Raw genomic sequence first — 13867 nt, 5'->3', positions numbered from 1 at the left:
GGCTGGCTGCGCTGTGGGCGGGGCTCGGGCTGGCTGCGCTGTGGGCGGGGCTCGGGCTGCCCGCGCTGTGGGCGGGGCTCGGGCTGGCTGCGCTGTGGGCGGGGCTCGGGCTGGCTGCGCTGTGGGCGGGGCTCGGGCTGGCTGCGCTGTGGGCGGGGCTCTGGCTGGCTGCGGTGTGGGCGGGGCTCGGGCTGGCTGCGCTGTGGGCGGGCTCGGGCTGGCTGCGCTGTGGGCGGGGCTCGGGCTGGCTGCGCTGTGGGCGGGGCTCGGGCTGCCCGCGCTGTGGGAGGGGCTGGGCTGGCTGCGCTGTGGGCGGGGCTCGGGCTGCCCGCGCTGTGGGAGGGGCTGGGCTGGCTGCGCTGTGGGCGGGGCTCGGGCTGCCCGCGCTGTGGGCGGGGCTCGGGCTGGCTCAAGCCGTCCGTAGCAGGACGGGGCGGGACCAGCGGGATCTGCAGGGCGAAGGGCGCGCGCAGGTGAGTACTTCCTCCTCCTCCTCCTCCTCGAGACACGTGCTGGGCCCCGGGACCCTCTGTCCAGGTGGGCGAGGTACAGATGCCATGGAAAGGGTCTGAGTGCAGGCCCACAGGGTGAGTAAGGCAGACGAGGAGTGTAGAGAAGTCGTTCATACCCACTCCAGTAGCGCTCTGAAGTTCATTAGCTTTATTCTGATTCTAAGGTTTGGCCACACACCTGTGTCCCAGGTCTGGGCTGTGGCTTCCTGCCCGGATGACTGAAGTACGCAGAAGGGAAAGACACGGACGTCTTGTGATCATAGGTAGTATCTGTAACTGTCTTCTGCCCATTGCATATTCCCTTTGCCTTCAGCAAGCATCTCAACTGCTCAGGTTCCTTACTGGTGGGTTGACCCAAACCATCATTCCTGAAGAGTCTGGATCATTAAAAGTCCTGCCCGAATTGGGTTGTTGTAGTTTTCCACCGCCTTTAATCACAGGACTTGGGTGTGCTAAGTGGTGTCCTAGGCCACCCTTGTATTCCATGCACACTTCTCTTTGTCCTTGTTCTGCAGCAGCAATCCAATTTCCCCCGGTAGTCAGGACCAGTTACCCCAGCCAGAAACCCTTTCTTTATTGTTTCAGTGGCATGAGGAGTCAAAAGTGGCCAGGTGACAGTATTGACTTCCAGTTGAATGGAGTCATTGTTGTATCATATGGTAGAAGCATTCCTCCCATTGGAACTAAGATCTCTAGATAAGCAGAGCCTAAAGTCACAGGGACAGGAAGCAGCATTTTTGCCAGTCCCTCAGGACAGATAATAGTGAGCGGAGCCACTCCCACCCCCAGCCCTTGGTAACTGGCCCTGCAAGTCCCAGCTGTGGGAGAAAGGGAACCTGTATTGGATACAGACTTAGAGCATATATCACATCCTGGAGGACATTGCCCCAACACACAAGATGTTGCCATCTTCCTAGCACCATAATCAAGTCTTCAAAAACTCATTCCACTGAGGATTTCCCTTCACCACTGTCCACTTTCAGGTGGTGCTACGTATCCAGCAGAGCCCAAGAATTTCTTCTTCAGGCAGCTGGTCATGGTAACTTCCCATGGAGCTGTGGGTGGAGTTGAGAGAGAGGAGACAGTGTAGCAGGAGTAGAGGCCATGGTCATGAGGAAGTCGCACAGTTCCTTGTGCTTTCAGGATCTGCTTGAGCCCCAGTCCATGTCTCCCACTTCCAGGTGATGGTGGCGTACTGCTGTGCACCCAGCTCCACGGCCTGGTGGAGCAGACATGTTCCCAGCTCAGGTCACCTGGGAATTTGCTGGCCCATGTTCATGCATTCAGGTTTGGGTTACTTTGTTTCTAACTTTTTATTTTGAAATAGTTATAGATTCATAGCAAATTGCTATAAAAATAGCACAGAAAGGTCCCATGTGTGCTTCAGCCAGTTGTCCCAAGGGTGACATCTTATATGACAATAATACACACCAAAACGAGGGGATTGACATTGGTACAGTCCAGTTTATTTAGATTGTATCTGCTTTACATGCATTCATGTGTATGCGTACTTCCGTAGTTTTATCACATGCACATTCTGTAACGGCCACCATCGAGATACACAGCTACTGTATCATCACAAACACCCCACTGCTTTCCCTTTATGGTCACATTCGTCCCTCTTCTCTCTGTTCCCCCTCTGTCCCTAACCTTTGGCAGTCATGAATCTGTCCTCCATCTCTACAGCTTTGCCTCTTTTTGCCATGTTGTATAAATAGAATCATACAGTGTGTGTGACCTTTGGAGACAGGCTTTTTCACTCATCATAATGCCCTTGGTGTCCATCCAAGTTGTTGGTGCATCAGTACTTTCTTCCTTTTTGTTTAAGCACTCACCCACTGGAGGATAGTTTGTCTCCAATATTTGGCTATTTCAAACAAAGCTGTTACGAACGTTCATGTACATTTTTTGATATTAAAAACATTTTTTTAATCTTTGTTTTTCACTTTATTGTACAAAAAAAGGGAAAACAAAACTTCCACAGTTGGCTTTATTAAAAACATTTTAATTGTGATAAAATGCACATAACATAAAATATACCATCTTGGGTAGCCGAATGGCTCAGTTGGTTAGAGCGTGAGCTCTAAACAACAGGGTTGCTGGTTCAGTTCCCACATGGGATGGTGGGCTGTGCCCCCCACAACTAGATTGAAAACGGCGACTGGACTTGGAGCTGAGCTGCGCCCTCCACAACTAGATTGAAGGACAACAACTTGACTTGGAGCTGATAGGCCCTGGAAAAACATACTATTCCCCAATAAAAAAAAATTTTTTTAAATACTTATAAAAAAGTGTACCATCTTATCCACTTTTAAGTGTATAGTTCAGAGGCATTAAGCACATTCATATAATTGTGTACAGGCATCTTTTTGAGTCCCTGCTTTCAATAGTTTGGGGTATATATCTTGTATGCACACATGCTTTCATTTTTCTGGTATGAAGGCCACGTAGTGAGATGGCTAGACTGTATGTTTGGTTTTTTAGGAAACTGGCAAACTCTTTTCCAAAGAGGCCATACCCTTTCATATTCCCACCAGCAAATTCCTCCAGGGTCCTTGGACACCTTCAGGTGGATTTTGTCCACCTCCCAGATTTCATGAGGTTTGAATACGTTTTAGATATTATATGTCCATTTTCAGCATTCCATTGCTGAAAAGCAGTGAGATTTGGTTCCTTTGCATTCTCACTAGCATTCATTTGGCATTGTCACTAAATAAATGTTTTCAGCTGTTCTAATAGTTCTCCTCATGCCTTCAATCTACCTTCCCCCACTAGCTAATGATGGGAACTTCTTTTCACATGCCTGTTTGCCGTCTGTGTGTCCTCTTTGGTGAAATGGCTGCTCACTCTCTAGTTGGATTGGTTTCTTTCACAATTGCTTTGAGAGTTCTTTATATAGTCTAAATGTGAGTACATTTTCAAATAGGTTGTTTGCAGAAATTTCCTCCCAGTCTGTAGCTTGTTTTAATAGGTTTTTTTCACTAAGCAAAAGTTTTTGATTTTAATGAAGTGTAACTTCTTGATTATTTTTTTATGGATCATGTATAGAATTATTATTGATTTTTGTATATTGATCTGGTTATATCCAGAAACTTTGCTGAACTCATTTATCCTAATAGGTTTTCAGTGTATTTCTTAGGATTTTCTAGATATAAGATCATATCATCTGTGAAAAGAGGTAATTTTACACTTTCAGCCAGCTAATTAACATCTTATGCTATTCTGTTACTCTCTCCCTCTCACGTTTCTGCTCACTTCTGCAGCGTCCTGAATCCTGCCACATGCCTGCTCCTGACAGAAGGAGAACCTCAGGTTGTCTTACCTCAGTCAGGGAACTTTCTGTACCAAGCTCAGATTGATTAGACGCCAATGCACAATTCTGAGCTAAAATTTTTTGTTGATGAATCGTATCTCAAAAATGAAACTGGAGGGTATAGAGCCGGCTATGCTATCACTAATGTAAGTTCTCTTTAGAATATAGTCCTCTAGCTGAGGTACAATCAGCCCAGATGGCAGAACTTATTGGTCTTATACATAGAGTTCATCAACTAACCAAAGACCGGAGAATAAGCACGTACAAAGACAGCAGCTATGCTTGAGATCAGTACATGACTTCGAGATGCTTTGAAAACAAAGTCTTCCTAACCTCTGCTAGAATCCCCACCAAAAACGCTTGGTACTTCAAGCTAAGGATCGCATAGATTCACTCTACTTCCTAGAGAGGAGGCTATATAAAGGTGGAGGTTCACGCAAGAGACAAGATGGAAGTGAAGGAAATGCTCTAGCAGATACGTATGCCAGCAAGCAGCCTTATGAACCAAAGTGAGGTTCCGAACTGGAGGAACTCAAAGGGACCATTGTAAAGTGTCAGTGGTTGTCCTGATTCTGAGAAAGAAAAATGCTAGCGATTGGACCTGTCACTCAGGCCATCGCTGGGGCTCCCAAGATGGCCGCTTGGTGGCGCCAGATTATCTCAAATGGATATTAGCTACATTTTCTGTGAAATTACCCATCATGGTCAAATTGGTTACTATCTTAAAGTAACATTGGTAAATAAACTTTAAAAAGACAGATTTTTAACGCACTGTTTCAGGTCCTGGGTCACCTGTAAACATAATCCTGGAAAAAATTGTAAAATTGGGACGTGGCCAGGAACCAAAGCCTCAGGAGTCTGGAGACCTTGGTGGATTTTGTTCAGCTCCTAGCCTTCATGAGGTATGAATATATTTTAGTTATTATCTCTATTTTCGGGACGTGTTGAAGCATTTCGTTACTGAAAAGCTATAGTCTTTACAGTCATTGAAAGCTGCGTGATTTTATGTGTCTAACCTGGGGCACACACTTTACAGGAACCATTATAACAACTCCATAAGGCATTACCCCTTACTCAAAAACTATGTTGCTCTCACCCACAATATTCTGAGAAGATTGAAAGAACCAATGGCTTCCTTAACTTAAAATCAGCAAAACTTTCAGAAACCTTTTAGTTCCCTGGTCCAAGTTTCTCCCAGAAGCCCTTATGGCCACTCCCTTGAGGATACATCAATTATCCCCCTAAGGACTGATAACTGGAAGGCCCATTTATTTAGAGATTTGTTTCACTTTCAATACTAGACTCTACCCTCCTGCATGCAGACATGCAAAGTATTGCCAGGGATTCAAGTGCTATACCCAGGGCTGTTATCAACAAGTAAAGGCCACCAGCCCCCAGCATCTTCCTAGATAGCCTCTTTATGATCTTCAACCATGAGATTTTGTCTATGGGAAGAGACATCAGAGAAAACCGGTCTTGAACCTCACAGTGTAGGACCTTGTCAGGTACTGTTAACAGCAAATCCAGCAGTGAGATGCCAGGCAGTCAGCTCTTCAGTACATATGTCACAACTGAGGTTCAGAATTGACACAACTGGAAGCCTTACCAATAGAGGACTTCACACCGAGGATCCTCCACGATACTCTGGAAGCAGCTGACCTTCAGACATAAACGCTGACCAAAGACCTTTGGAACAAATAGATGACCTCAGATAATAGATAGCTTCTGTCCATGACGTCAGACCAAGACCTGTGTCAGAGTCCCGTTTTGTGTTTTCATCCCCTTGCTTAGAGCTGCCCTTCTCATTTCTATGGATCCCTGGTTGTCACCCACCCATAATGGCCTCTTTTTACTTTATTATAATTGTTAGGTCAGAACATATTCTAATGCCATTCTTAAAGTATCCCAAACAGTAGCCACTACTCTCAGGCTGCCAGACATGCTGTCCATCGCCAGATCACCATAATAAATACATACGCACAGTTCTCGTCTCGTCAAGTGATGCGATGTGAACTTATAGCCAATTAGTTTTCCATTTGCATCTACAGTCACAAATGACCTTAAGTCAACCTTGGCTTTGCTACTGTCCCTCTCTCCCAGAAAATGAGCCAATTATTACAATCTATTAATCAGACCCCAGGTAATTCTAAATTTGAATTCAGTAATTCTCAGGGTAATAGGTCACTTACACCTGGAAGAAATTAGTAGGGTCCCAAATATGTCACACAGCTAATGTAAGGCTGTAGTCCAATCTCATGTCATGAACAACTCCTCCCCTGGGTCTCTATGTGCCCTACTGGATTCTACTTCCTTTGCTGCCATGTCAACTGGTCGCATTTTCCTCAGACTAAAACCTCATGCAGTTTAGGAATAGTATTCAAAGACTTGTCTGTACCTAACTCTTAAGTCACCAGTGCCGGAAATTCCATCTCAGGCAGGATCTCCAAAGTGAGGTCAGCCTTGATTGTTCAGGCACCCTACCTAGGGAATTGCTGACTCACTGTTTATGTGGATTCTATTATGTGAATTTCAGAGCGGTAGTTCCAATGCTGGGATATAAAAAGGCTATAAGAGGCTTCTTAGATAGGCTTCGCTGCCTCTGGCAAAAGTTATCAATGACAACACCCCTTCCCTCGATGGAAGAGCTGCACATTTGCCTCAGCTCACTGGCACAAGCAGTTGTGGGCAACTGTGTAAACTTCTTATTGACTGATCTCAGTGGCATCTGGGCCATTGCTGTTACTTTCTGCAGTACACGGATCAATGGGACAGGCATGGTGGGACAGGCTCTACATTGCTTTCGAAAGAACACTGTTTGGCTCAGTGCCTCTGCACAACTGCTATTTCATCAGACGGCACAACAAGACCCAGAAGATCTCATGGTACAGTTTCCTGTGGGACAACTGAACAATCCTCGAGTAGCGAAGACCTTAGGACCAACCATAGAAAGCCAGATATACTTCCAAACCAATCACATAAGATGTCCTGCTTCCTCCATCTTTCCCATGCCAACAACCTGAATCAGGGCATACGTGAAGCTTCCTTTTTTTTGTTTGTTTTTTCTCTCATTATAAGGCTCTCTTACTCCCTGTATGCCTTTGGGTCTTTGCCAAATGCAGGTGAGAGTGGCTGGTCCTTTGCTATAGCAAATTCTGTTTGTTCTCATTTGGGTGGTCTTCATTTATTTCCACAAGTGCAAAGCCCTTCATCTAGTAGAGGAGAAGACAGACCCAGACAGTATCGTGGATATGACCTTGTTCCCAAATGGCTTTGGAGTATTTGGGTCCTGAGGCAGATTCTTGGTCGTCTGTCAATACCTGTCCTCCTTTTCTTCCTCAGTAATAGAATCCCCAAATTTTAGCTGGGCCCATTGCTGCCTGGGCTAGACTTCCATTTCCGGCCTCCTTGGCCATCAGCCATGGGTCTGGGTCTAAGTTGTTGCCAGTGGTCTGTAAGCGCAAGTGGTTTATTGCAGTTATTTGTTGAGTAATGTCTAAAGTATGGTCTTAATGTTTATGAATTGTTCATTTGAATAACAACCGAAGAAGCATTTTCACATTGATGTGTGTGCTAGTATAACAAAGAACTTGGCTGGCCCGGTCCCTGGTCCCTGGGAGGTAACCTCTAAATCCTTGGAATTTCCTGAGTGGTAAGTGTCTTCGTTATTCACAGCAGGCCTCTGGGACCAGACCTTATAATTTATGCTAATGAGATGACTCAGGCTGGAGAGTGGCCATGCCAGAAAGACACCAACCAACTGATTAGAGGGATGAGTCTTTACACAGTGTGATATCAGCCCGCCCTCCAGGGAGAGGAGGGGCACAGGAGATGGAGTTCAACTGTGTCAATCAATCATTCCAAGATAATTAAACCCCAATAAACACTCTGGACAAGGAAGCTACATCAGTACACCAGCAGGGTAATGTGCTCCCGGAGAAGATGGAAGCCTCACATTTGGGATGCTCCCAGACCTCACCCCGTGTGTCTCCTCCTCAGGCTAGTTTAGTTTCTATATTTTTACTATAATAAATATAGTGCTTTCCTGAGTTCTGAGAGTTGTTCTAGAGAACTATTGAACCTGCAAGACTAGTGGGAATTCCCAAATTTGCAGCCAGCTGGTCTGAAGGTGACCTAGGGACCCCAAAATCTGTGGTGTCTGAAGTGAGAGCAGTCTTGTCAGGTACTGTATCATTAACCTGTGAAGTTTGGTCTAACTCTGGGTAGTTGGTATGAGAAGTCATGGTAATTCTACCAAATAAAACAGCAATGAATTTTCATGTACACACACTCCAACCCACCCCCAAAACATCAAACAGTGCTAACCTATATTTGAATTTGAAAAATAATCACAGGAAGCAACATTGTATTTTTCTAAGAAAATATTTAATTGGTAGTTTTCTAGAAGGAAATCTTTTCATCTACTACGAAAGTGTGAAGTCGGTCACCGAGAAAACCTGGGCAATACTAGTTGTTTCTGAAATCAACACATGGTTACTAAGCTCCTACTATGTGCTCTTTTCTGAGGGAAGTATGACAACTGACCTGCAGCAGCTGATAATTTGGTTCAGGCTAGATGATACACAAGAAATGGTTTAAATAGGTAGAGTCAGTGCTAAGAACTACCCCAAGTCCAGATAGCTTTCATTTTAGAAACTTACTCAAATAAATGCTTTTTCAATTTAAATGAGTAAGATATTTCACATCAGTGTTCAAGAGAATTCTTCCCTGAGGAGGGGGCTCCTGAATAGGATTCTGACCAATCATTAGGTGTTAGGTAGGTGGAGAGGGCATGGGGGGGTGCAGGTGAGGCAAACGTCCACAGGCTGGGGAGTGTGGAGGCGCGTCTGAGGTGGAGGTGCGTCTGAGGTATTGCAAGCAAGGTTGTTTGTCTGAAACAGGGTCTTGTCAGGAGCGTCAGGTTAGGGCAGACCGAAGAGGGCATTCAATGCCAAACTGAGGGATAAGGAGTCATCCTGTAGGTGGTATGAAGGCTTTCAGAGATGGCAGAGGTGCACACATATGAGAATGATTGACGTGGCAGATACACAGATAGGGACCGATTTTAGGCAAAGGCCAGCTACAGTTGTTGCAGGCATCCACGTATATAAAGTGACTTGCGTGAGGGTTACAGAAGGGCCCTGGGGAAAAATGTGAGATCGAGCAAATTAAGGTACTCATATAACTAACATAAAATATTTGCTGTTTCTGCTCCTGTGGACCTTTCTCTCCCTGGGAAGAAATTCCCATAGGATTTTTAGGCTCCATAGACATGCATTCTGATCTCAGCTGTCCAGTTGACTTCTGTGCATCCTACCTGCCTGCTCCCCTCTGCCTTGGCCAACCTCCGGGACCCCCTGGATCCTGCCTGTCTGCACAGACACACTTTGAACTGGTTCCCTGAATTCTGAGTTCAGCTTCCTCATCTGGACTCTACATGCCTGAAGGACTGTCCTAGTACAAGCTAATTCTTTTCAGTTAAGACTTCTCTGGTCTATGCCAGATTCTGATTTTGGCTGCTCCACAGTTGCAGAGGCAACATGTGAACTTGAAACCCAGTAAGCTTAGGAGTAACTGTTACAGACAATAAAAACCAGTGCCAATGATTCATAGGTGATATAGGAAAGTAACATCAGTTTAGCAATAGCTGGTATATCTACATATTTGATTTTCTTAAGAACAATTTTATTGAGGTGTAATGTACAGCACATAAAATTCACCGTATTTTGTATGCACTATTCAGTGATTTTTAGTAAATTTACCAAATTGTTCAACCATCCCCATAATCTGGTTTTAGGACATTTCCACCACCCAAATCAGACTCTTTGAACATTTGCAGTCACTCCCACTTGCCACTCTCGGCCCCGGACCACTAATCTACTTTGTCTCTGAAGATTTGCCTTTTCTGGATGTTTCACATAAATGGAACTACACAATTTGTGGTCCCTGGTATCTGGCTCCTTCCACTTAGAATAATGTTTTTTGAAGGTTTATATATTATATATATATATATAACTAATACATGTATTTTAGTGGTTTTAATGTTTTAAAAGTTTTCATTTCAAAAGTTCCAGTTTAGTAGCATAAAGATCTAATACAAATTAGGTTTTCCTTAAACTTAATACAACTACACTGCCTCCCAGAGAAGGTAACATACACCAGAGAGAAACAAGTGCCTGGGGTTTTGTGTAGGGAAGGCTGTCAGCTTTTCGATTCTCAAACGACAGCTGCAAACCAGGAGAGGCACAGCCCAGTGTGGCACATGGGCCAGGGCTTGGCACTTCCTGAAGACCAGTGTCTGTGGTTCTAAGTATGGTTGGGCTAGGTCACTGGTGGCTCTCACATCTCTTGTCACCCATACAATAACACCCCATTGCCATCAGTAACAGGACGGGAGGCAGGGCACGAGTGCAGTCATAAAAATTTTTCCCCTCCGGGTGGAAGTCACCAGACTGATTTCTCCACTTCTTTTCAGCTCTAGTTTCATCAGTCTCCAGCCTGAAGGAGCTTTCCTCACATTCATTAAGGTCCCAGGGATTCGCCTTTGGGTGAAGCCTTAATGTACGAGTATGCTGGGGCCTGAACTGTAATCGTGAGTTTTTCTGTTTCACTAAATTTGAAGTCACTCAGGTACAAATCCTCTGCTGTGCAACAAGGGCAGGACCACCCAGTAGATGCTCCCACATGCCTTCCATCCCCAGGCTTTCTAACTCAGGATGAGCTCACTGCTGTCATCAAGCTTACAGGTTTGGCTGAGGGGGCTGTCCCGCATTCACCGTATCCACAGGTATTTTCTCAAGAATGAATTCTCTGAGGATCAGTGAGGGGTGAGCTCTGACTCAGCCTCCCCACGCCTGCTGCTTTCCCAGGGCTTCTCTTTAGCATGGGTTCTCGATGTTTCAGAAGGGGCTCATGCCCTGTTTCCCTGAAAATAAGACCGAGCCGGATAATCAGCTCTAATGCATCTTTTGGAGCAAAAATTAATATAAGACCTGGTCTTACATTATATATAAGACCCGGTCTTACAGTAAAATAATATATTAATTTTTGCTCCAAAAGATGCATTAGAACTGATTGTCCGGCTCGGTCTTATTTTCAGGGAAACACAGTATTGCTGAAAGCTTTTACCACACCTGCAGTTATCTGATTTTTTTCTAGAAACACTATGTGAATGAGGGCTGTGCCGTACACATTACGCTGATGTGGCTTCTCCCGGGACGACGTTGAGTGATGCATATCCTCTGACCAAAACCTGTGCAAACTCACGTTCACATGGTGTCTCTGACTTTTCACACGAGTTCTCTGGCGTTTGATGAGGGAGGAGGTGTGACCGGAAGCCCACCCTCCCTCCTGACACTTCTCTCCAGAGTGTACTTACTGTGTGATGTTGAACAAGATGTGTCCTCTGACCAGGTCTTCCGGCACACATGACACTTAGAGGATCGCTCTACAATACACCTCTTTCTCCAATGACGTGCTCTTCAGCGAAAGCCTTCCGATATTTGCTGAACTCAGCGTTTTTTTGCCAGCGTGACTATTCTGATGTTTGACAAGGGATGTGCTATGGGTAAAGGCTCCCCCACATTCATTACATTTGTAGAGTTTCTCTTCAGTGTGAAATCTATGATGTGAGACAAGAGAAGGGCTCTGGCCAGAGGCTTTCCCACACTTGCTGCACTTGTAGGGCTTCTCCCCAGTACGAGTTCTCTGATGTTTGATAAGAGAAGAAATATGGCCAAGGGGTCTCCCACACTCGCTGCACTCGTAGGGCTTCTCTCTGGCGTGGCATCTCTGATGGCGCCTGAGTCCTAACTGGAAAGGACTTCCCACATTCATTACATGTACAAGATTTCTTCCCTGGATGGCTTCTCTGAAGAGTTCTTTCTCCCTAACATCTGTCTGAATTCTTTATCACATTTATAGGATCCTTCTCCAGTGGGAACACCACATTGGTTAACAAGCACTGATCTTAAGCCTAAACTTCTCTCAAATTGGCTGCATTCATGATGCCCCCCTAAGGGTGATAGCAGACTTGTATGAATGATAGTTCTTTCAGATGTCTCTCCTGGTGTTTTTTTTTTTTTCTTTTTCATGTGTTTCTATCTGGTCATCATGACCACAGGTCGCTTTCATTGTGGAGGACCAGAGTTCACCTCTGCTGTGTTTTTCTGCTGATGTGACCTGGAATAATTCTTCTTGGGAAAGTCCCTGATTTAGCATCCTTGAATCCTTGGCTTTAGGCCTTCTCTCCCAGTCAGGAAAAGAACCTGAAAACATTCTAGTATTACCTGTTCTATGTGCCAAAAGGAAGTAAAATCCTAGAATGGGTGTAAACTAATAAACCTTTAAAATAATATCTAAAAGAGGTGTAGTTTCTTCCAAGAATGGTGTATGTCTGAAGAAGGCTTTGGAGGTGTCAAGCATAAGAGATAAGCAGGTGACTGGAGATTAGGATAACCTGAGAGAACAGTGCTTGGACTCTAGTACATGAGGTAAATTCAAAGACTAAAGATGAGAGGATGGTAGGAAGATGCCCGCCTAAGTCTTTCCCCAATGGCTCCATTCACACCACACACGAGTATGTATTATATGCACATACATATAACGTAGTATTGTGTAAATTGTGGTAGACAGAATAATTCTCACCAAATATGCCCACGCCCTAATCCCAAGAACCTGTATGTCACCTTACATGGCGAAAGGGACTTTGCAGATGTGATGAAGGGCACAGACCTTGAGATGGGAGATGATTGGATTATCTGGGTGCTCCATCTAACCACATTAGTCCTTAAATGAGAACAGTTCCTGGCTGTGTCCGGACGTGGTGTGAGGACTCACCCCACCACTCACGGCTTTGAAGGTGGATGAAGGACCCATGAGACAATGAATGTAGCAGTCTCTAGAAGCCGGGAACACCCCTCTGCTTACAGCCAGAAAACGAGGACCTCCGTTTCACAACTGCAAGGAATTGGTTCTGCCAACAATTCAAATGAACAGGAAGAGATTCTCCCTGGAGCTCTAATAAACTTACAGTGGCCTGATGTTTCCCCATTACCACCCACATTCCATTTTGCTGCTCCTTTGTAGTCAAACACTTCTCTCAAGAGAACACGAATGGGTGTCAGGGGCTCTCTGCTGAGTGAAAGAAGTCAGTCTATAAAAGTTACATGCTATGTAATCCTGTTTATATGACATTCTAGAAAAAGCAAAACTATAGAGACAACAGAGCAGTGGTCACAAGGGTTGTGAGAAAGCCTTGCCTATGGCAAGCAATTTAGGTTTTCTGAGTAAAAGTGCAGTAGTTCCTGGAGTGGGGTTTGTTCATATTCTTTGTGTGGTCCCCGTCTTCCCTGAAGCTCTAGCTCAGTGGTTCTTGGCTCTAGCTGCACACACAATTAGCTGCAGATGTTTTGAAACTCTCCTCTGAGTGGGCCCCCGGCATCAATATGTATGTCGACTGCTGTTCAGGTGAACCCTGCGCAGCCAAAGCTGAGAATCCCTGCGAAGTCTCCAACCAGGGCCCGTGCAGCGGTACCAAGGCCGGCGGCGGTGTGCGCTCCAGCTGCGGGGAGCCCGGCGGCTGTCCAGTTAAATACACACATATCCCGGGCTCTCTTCTTCAAGCGCAAAAATATGTGCACGTACCCTATTTCAGGACCAGCCCCGTCCTCAGAACTAAGTGCTGCGTCTCTCTGGCCCAAATTCCTGAACGTGGAGAAGCTGAAGCAGAAAGCATCCCCTTCTAAGTCCAAGAGGACTCGAGGTCGTTCTCGGTCTTCTCGGGCGGTGAAACCCGAGGCAGGGGCGGCCCCAAGGATCAGGAAGTCAGATTTCCCACCGGAGGACTGGAGGGACGTGACATCACACGTGAACAGCACTTCCAAGGTGACCACAGGCCTCCCAGGTATCCACACCCATTCACTATTGCGGCGGCAGCGTCCGCACCGCCACTGTCCATCCGACTTAGTGGCACCAGCCCCTCTCAGAAGCATACGCCTGCGCAGATTCTCAGACGTCATATGGGAGAGCGCCGGGCGCTGAGACT

General features: G+C 45.7%; 1 long non-coding RNA gene across 1 annotated transcript; it reads left to right on the top strand.

The window, feature by feature from the left end:
- Nucleotides 1-435: 435 nt before the first annotated feature.
- On the top strand, nt 436-12884 carry LOC308506211. Its single transcript, XR_013994668.1, has 5 exons — nt 436-473; nt 677-775; nt 1694-1799; nt 4606-4727; nt 10981-12884. It is a non-coding gene; the product is annotated as an uncharacterized lncRNA (long non-coding RNA).
- The last annotated feature ends 983 nt before the right edge of the window (nt 12885-13867 follow it).

Source organism: Rhinolophus hipposideros (genome assembly GCF_964194185.1).
Source record: "Rhinolophus hipposideros genome assembly, chromosome: 12".
Classification (NCBI taxonomy): Eukaryota; Metazoa; Chordata; class Mammalia; order Chiroptera; family Rhinolophidae; genus Rhinolophus; species Rhinolophus hipposideros.
The sequence above is the reverse complement of the archived record's forward strand: the minus strand, read 5'-3'. Positions and strand labels throughout refer to the sequence as shown.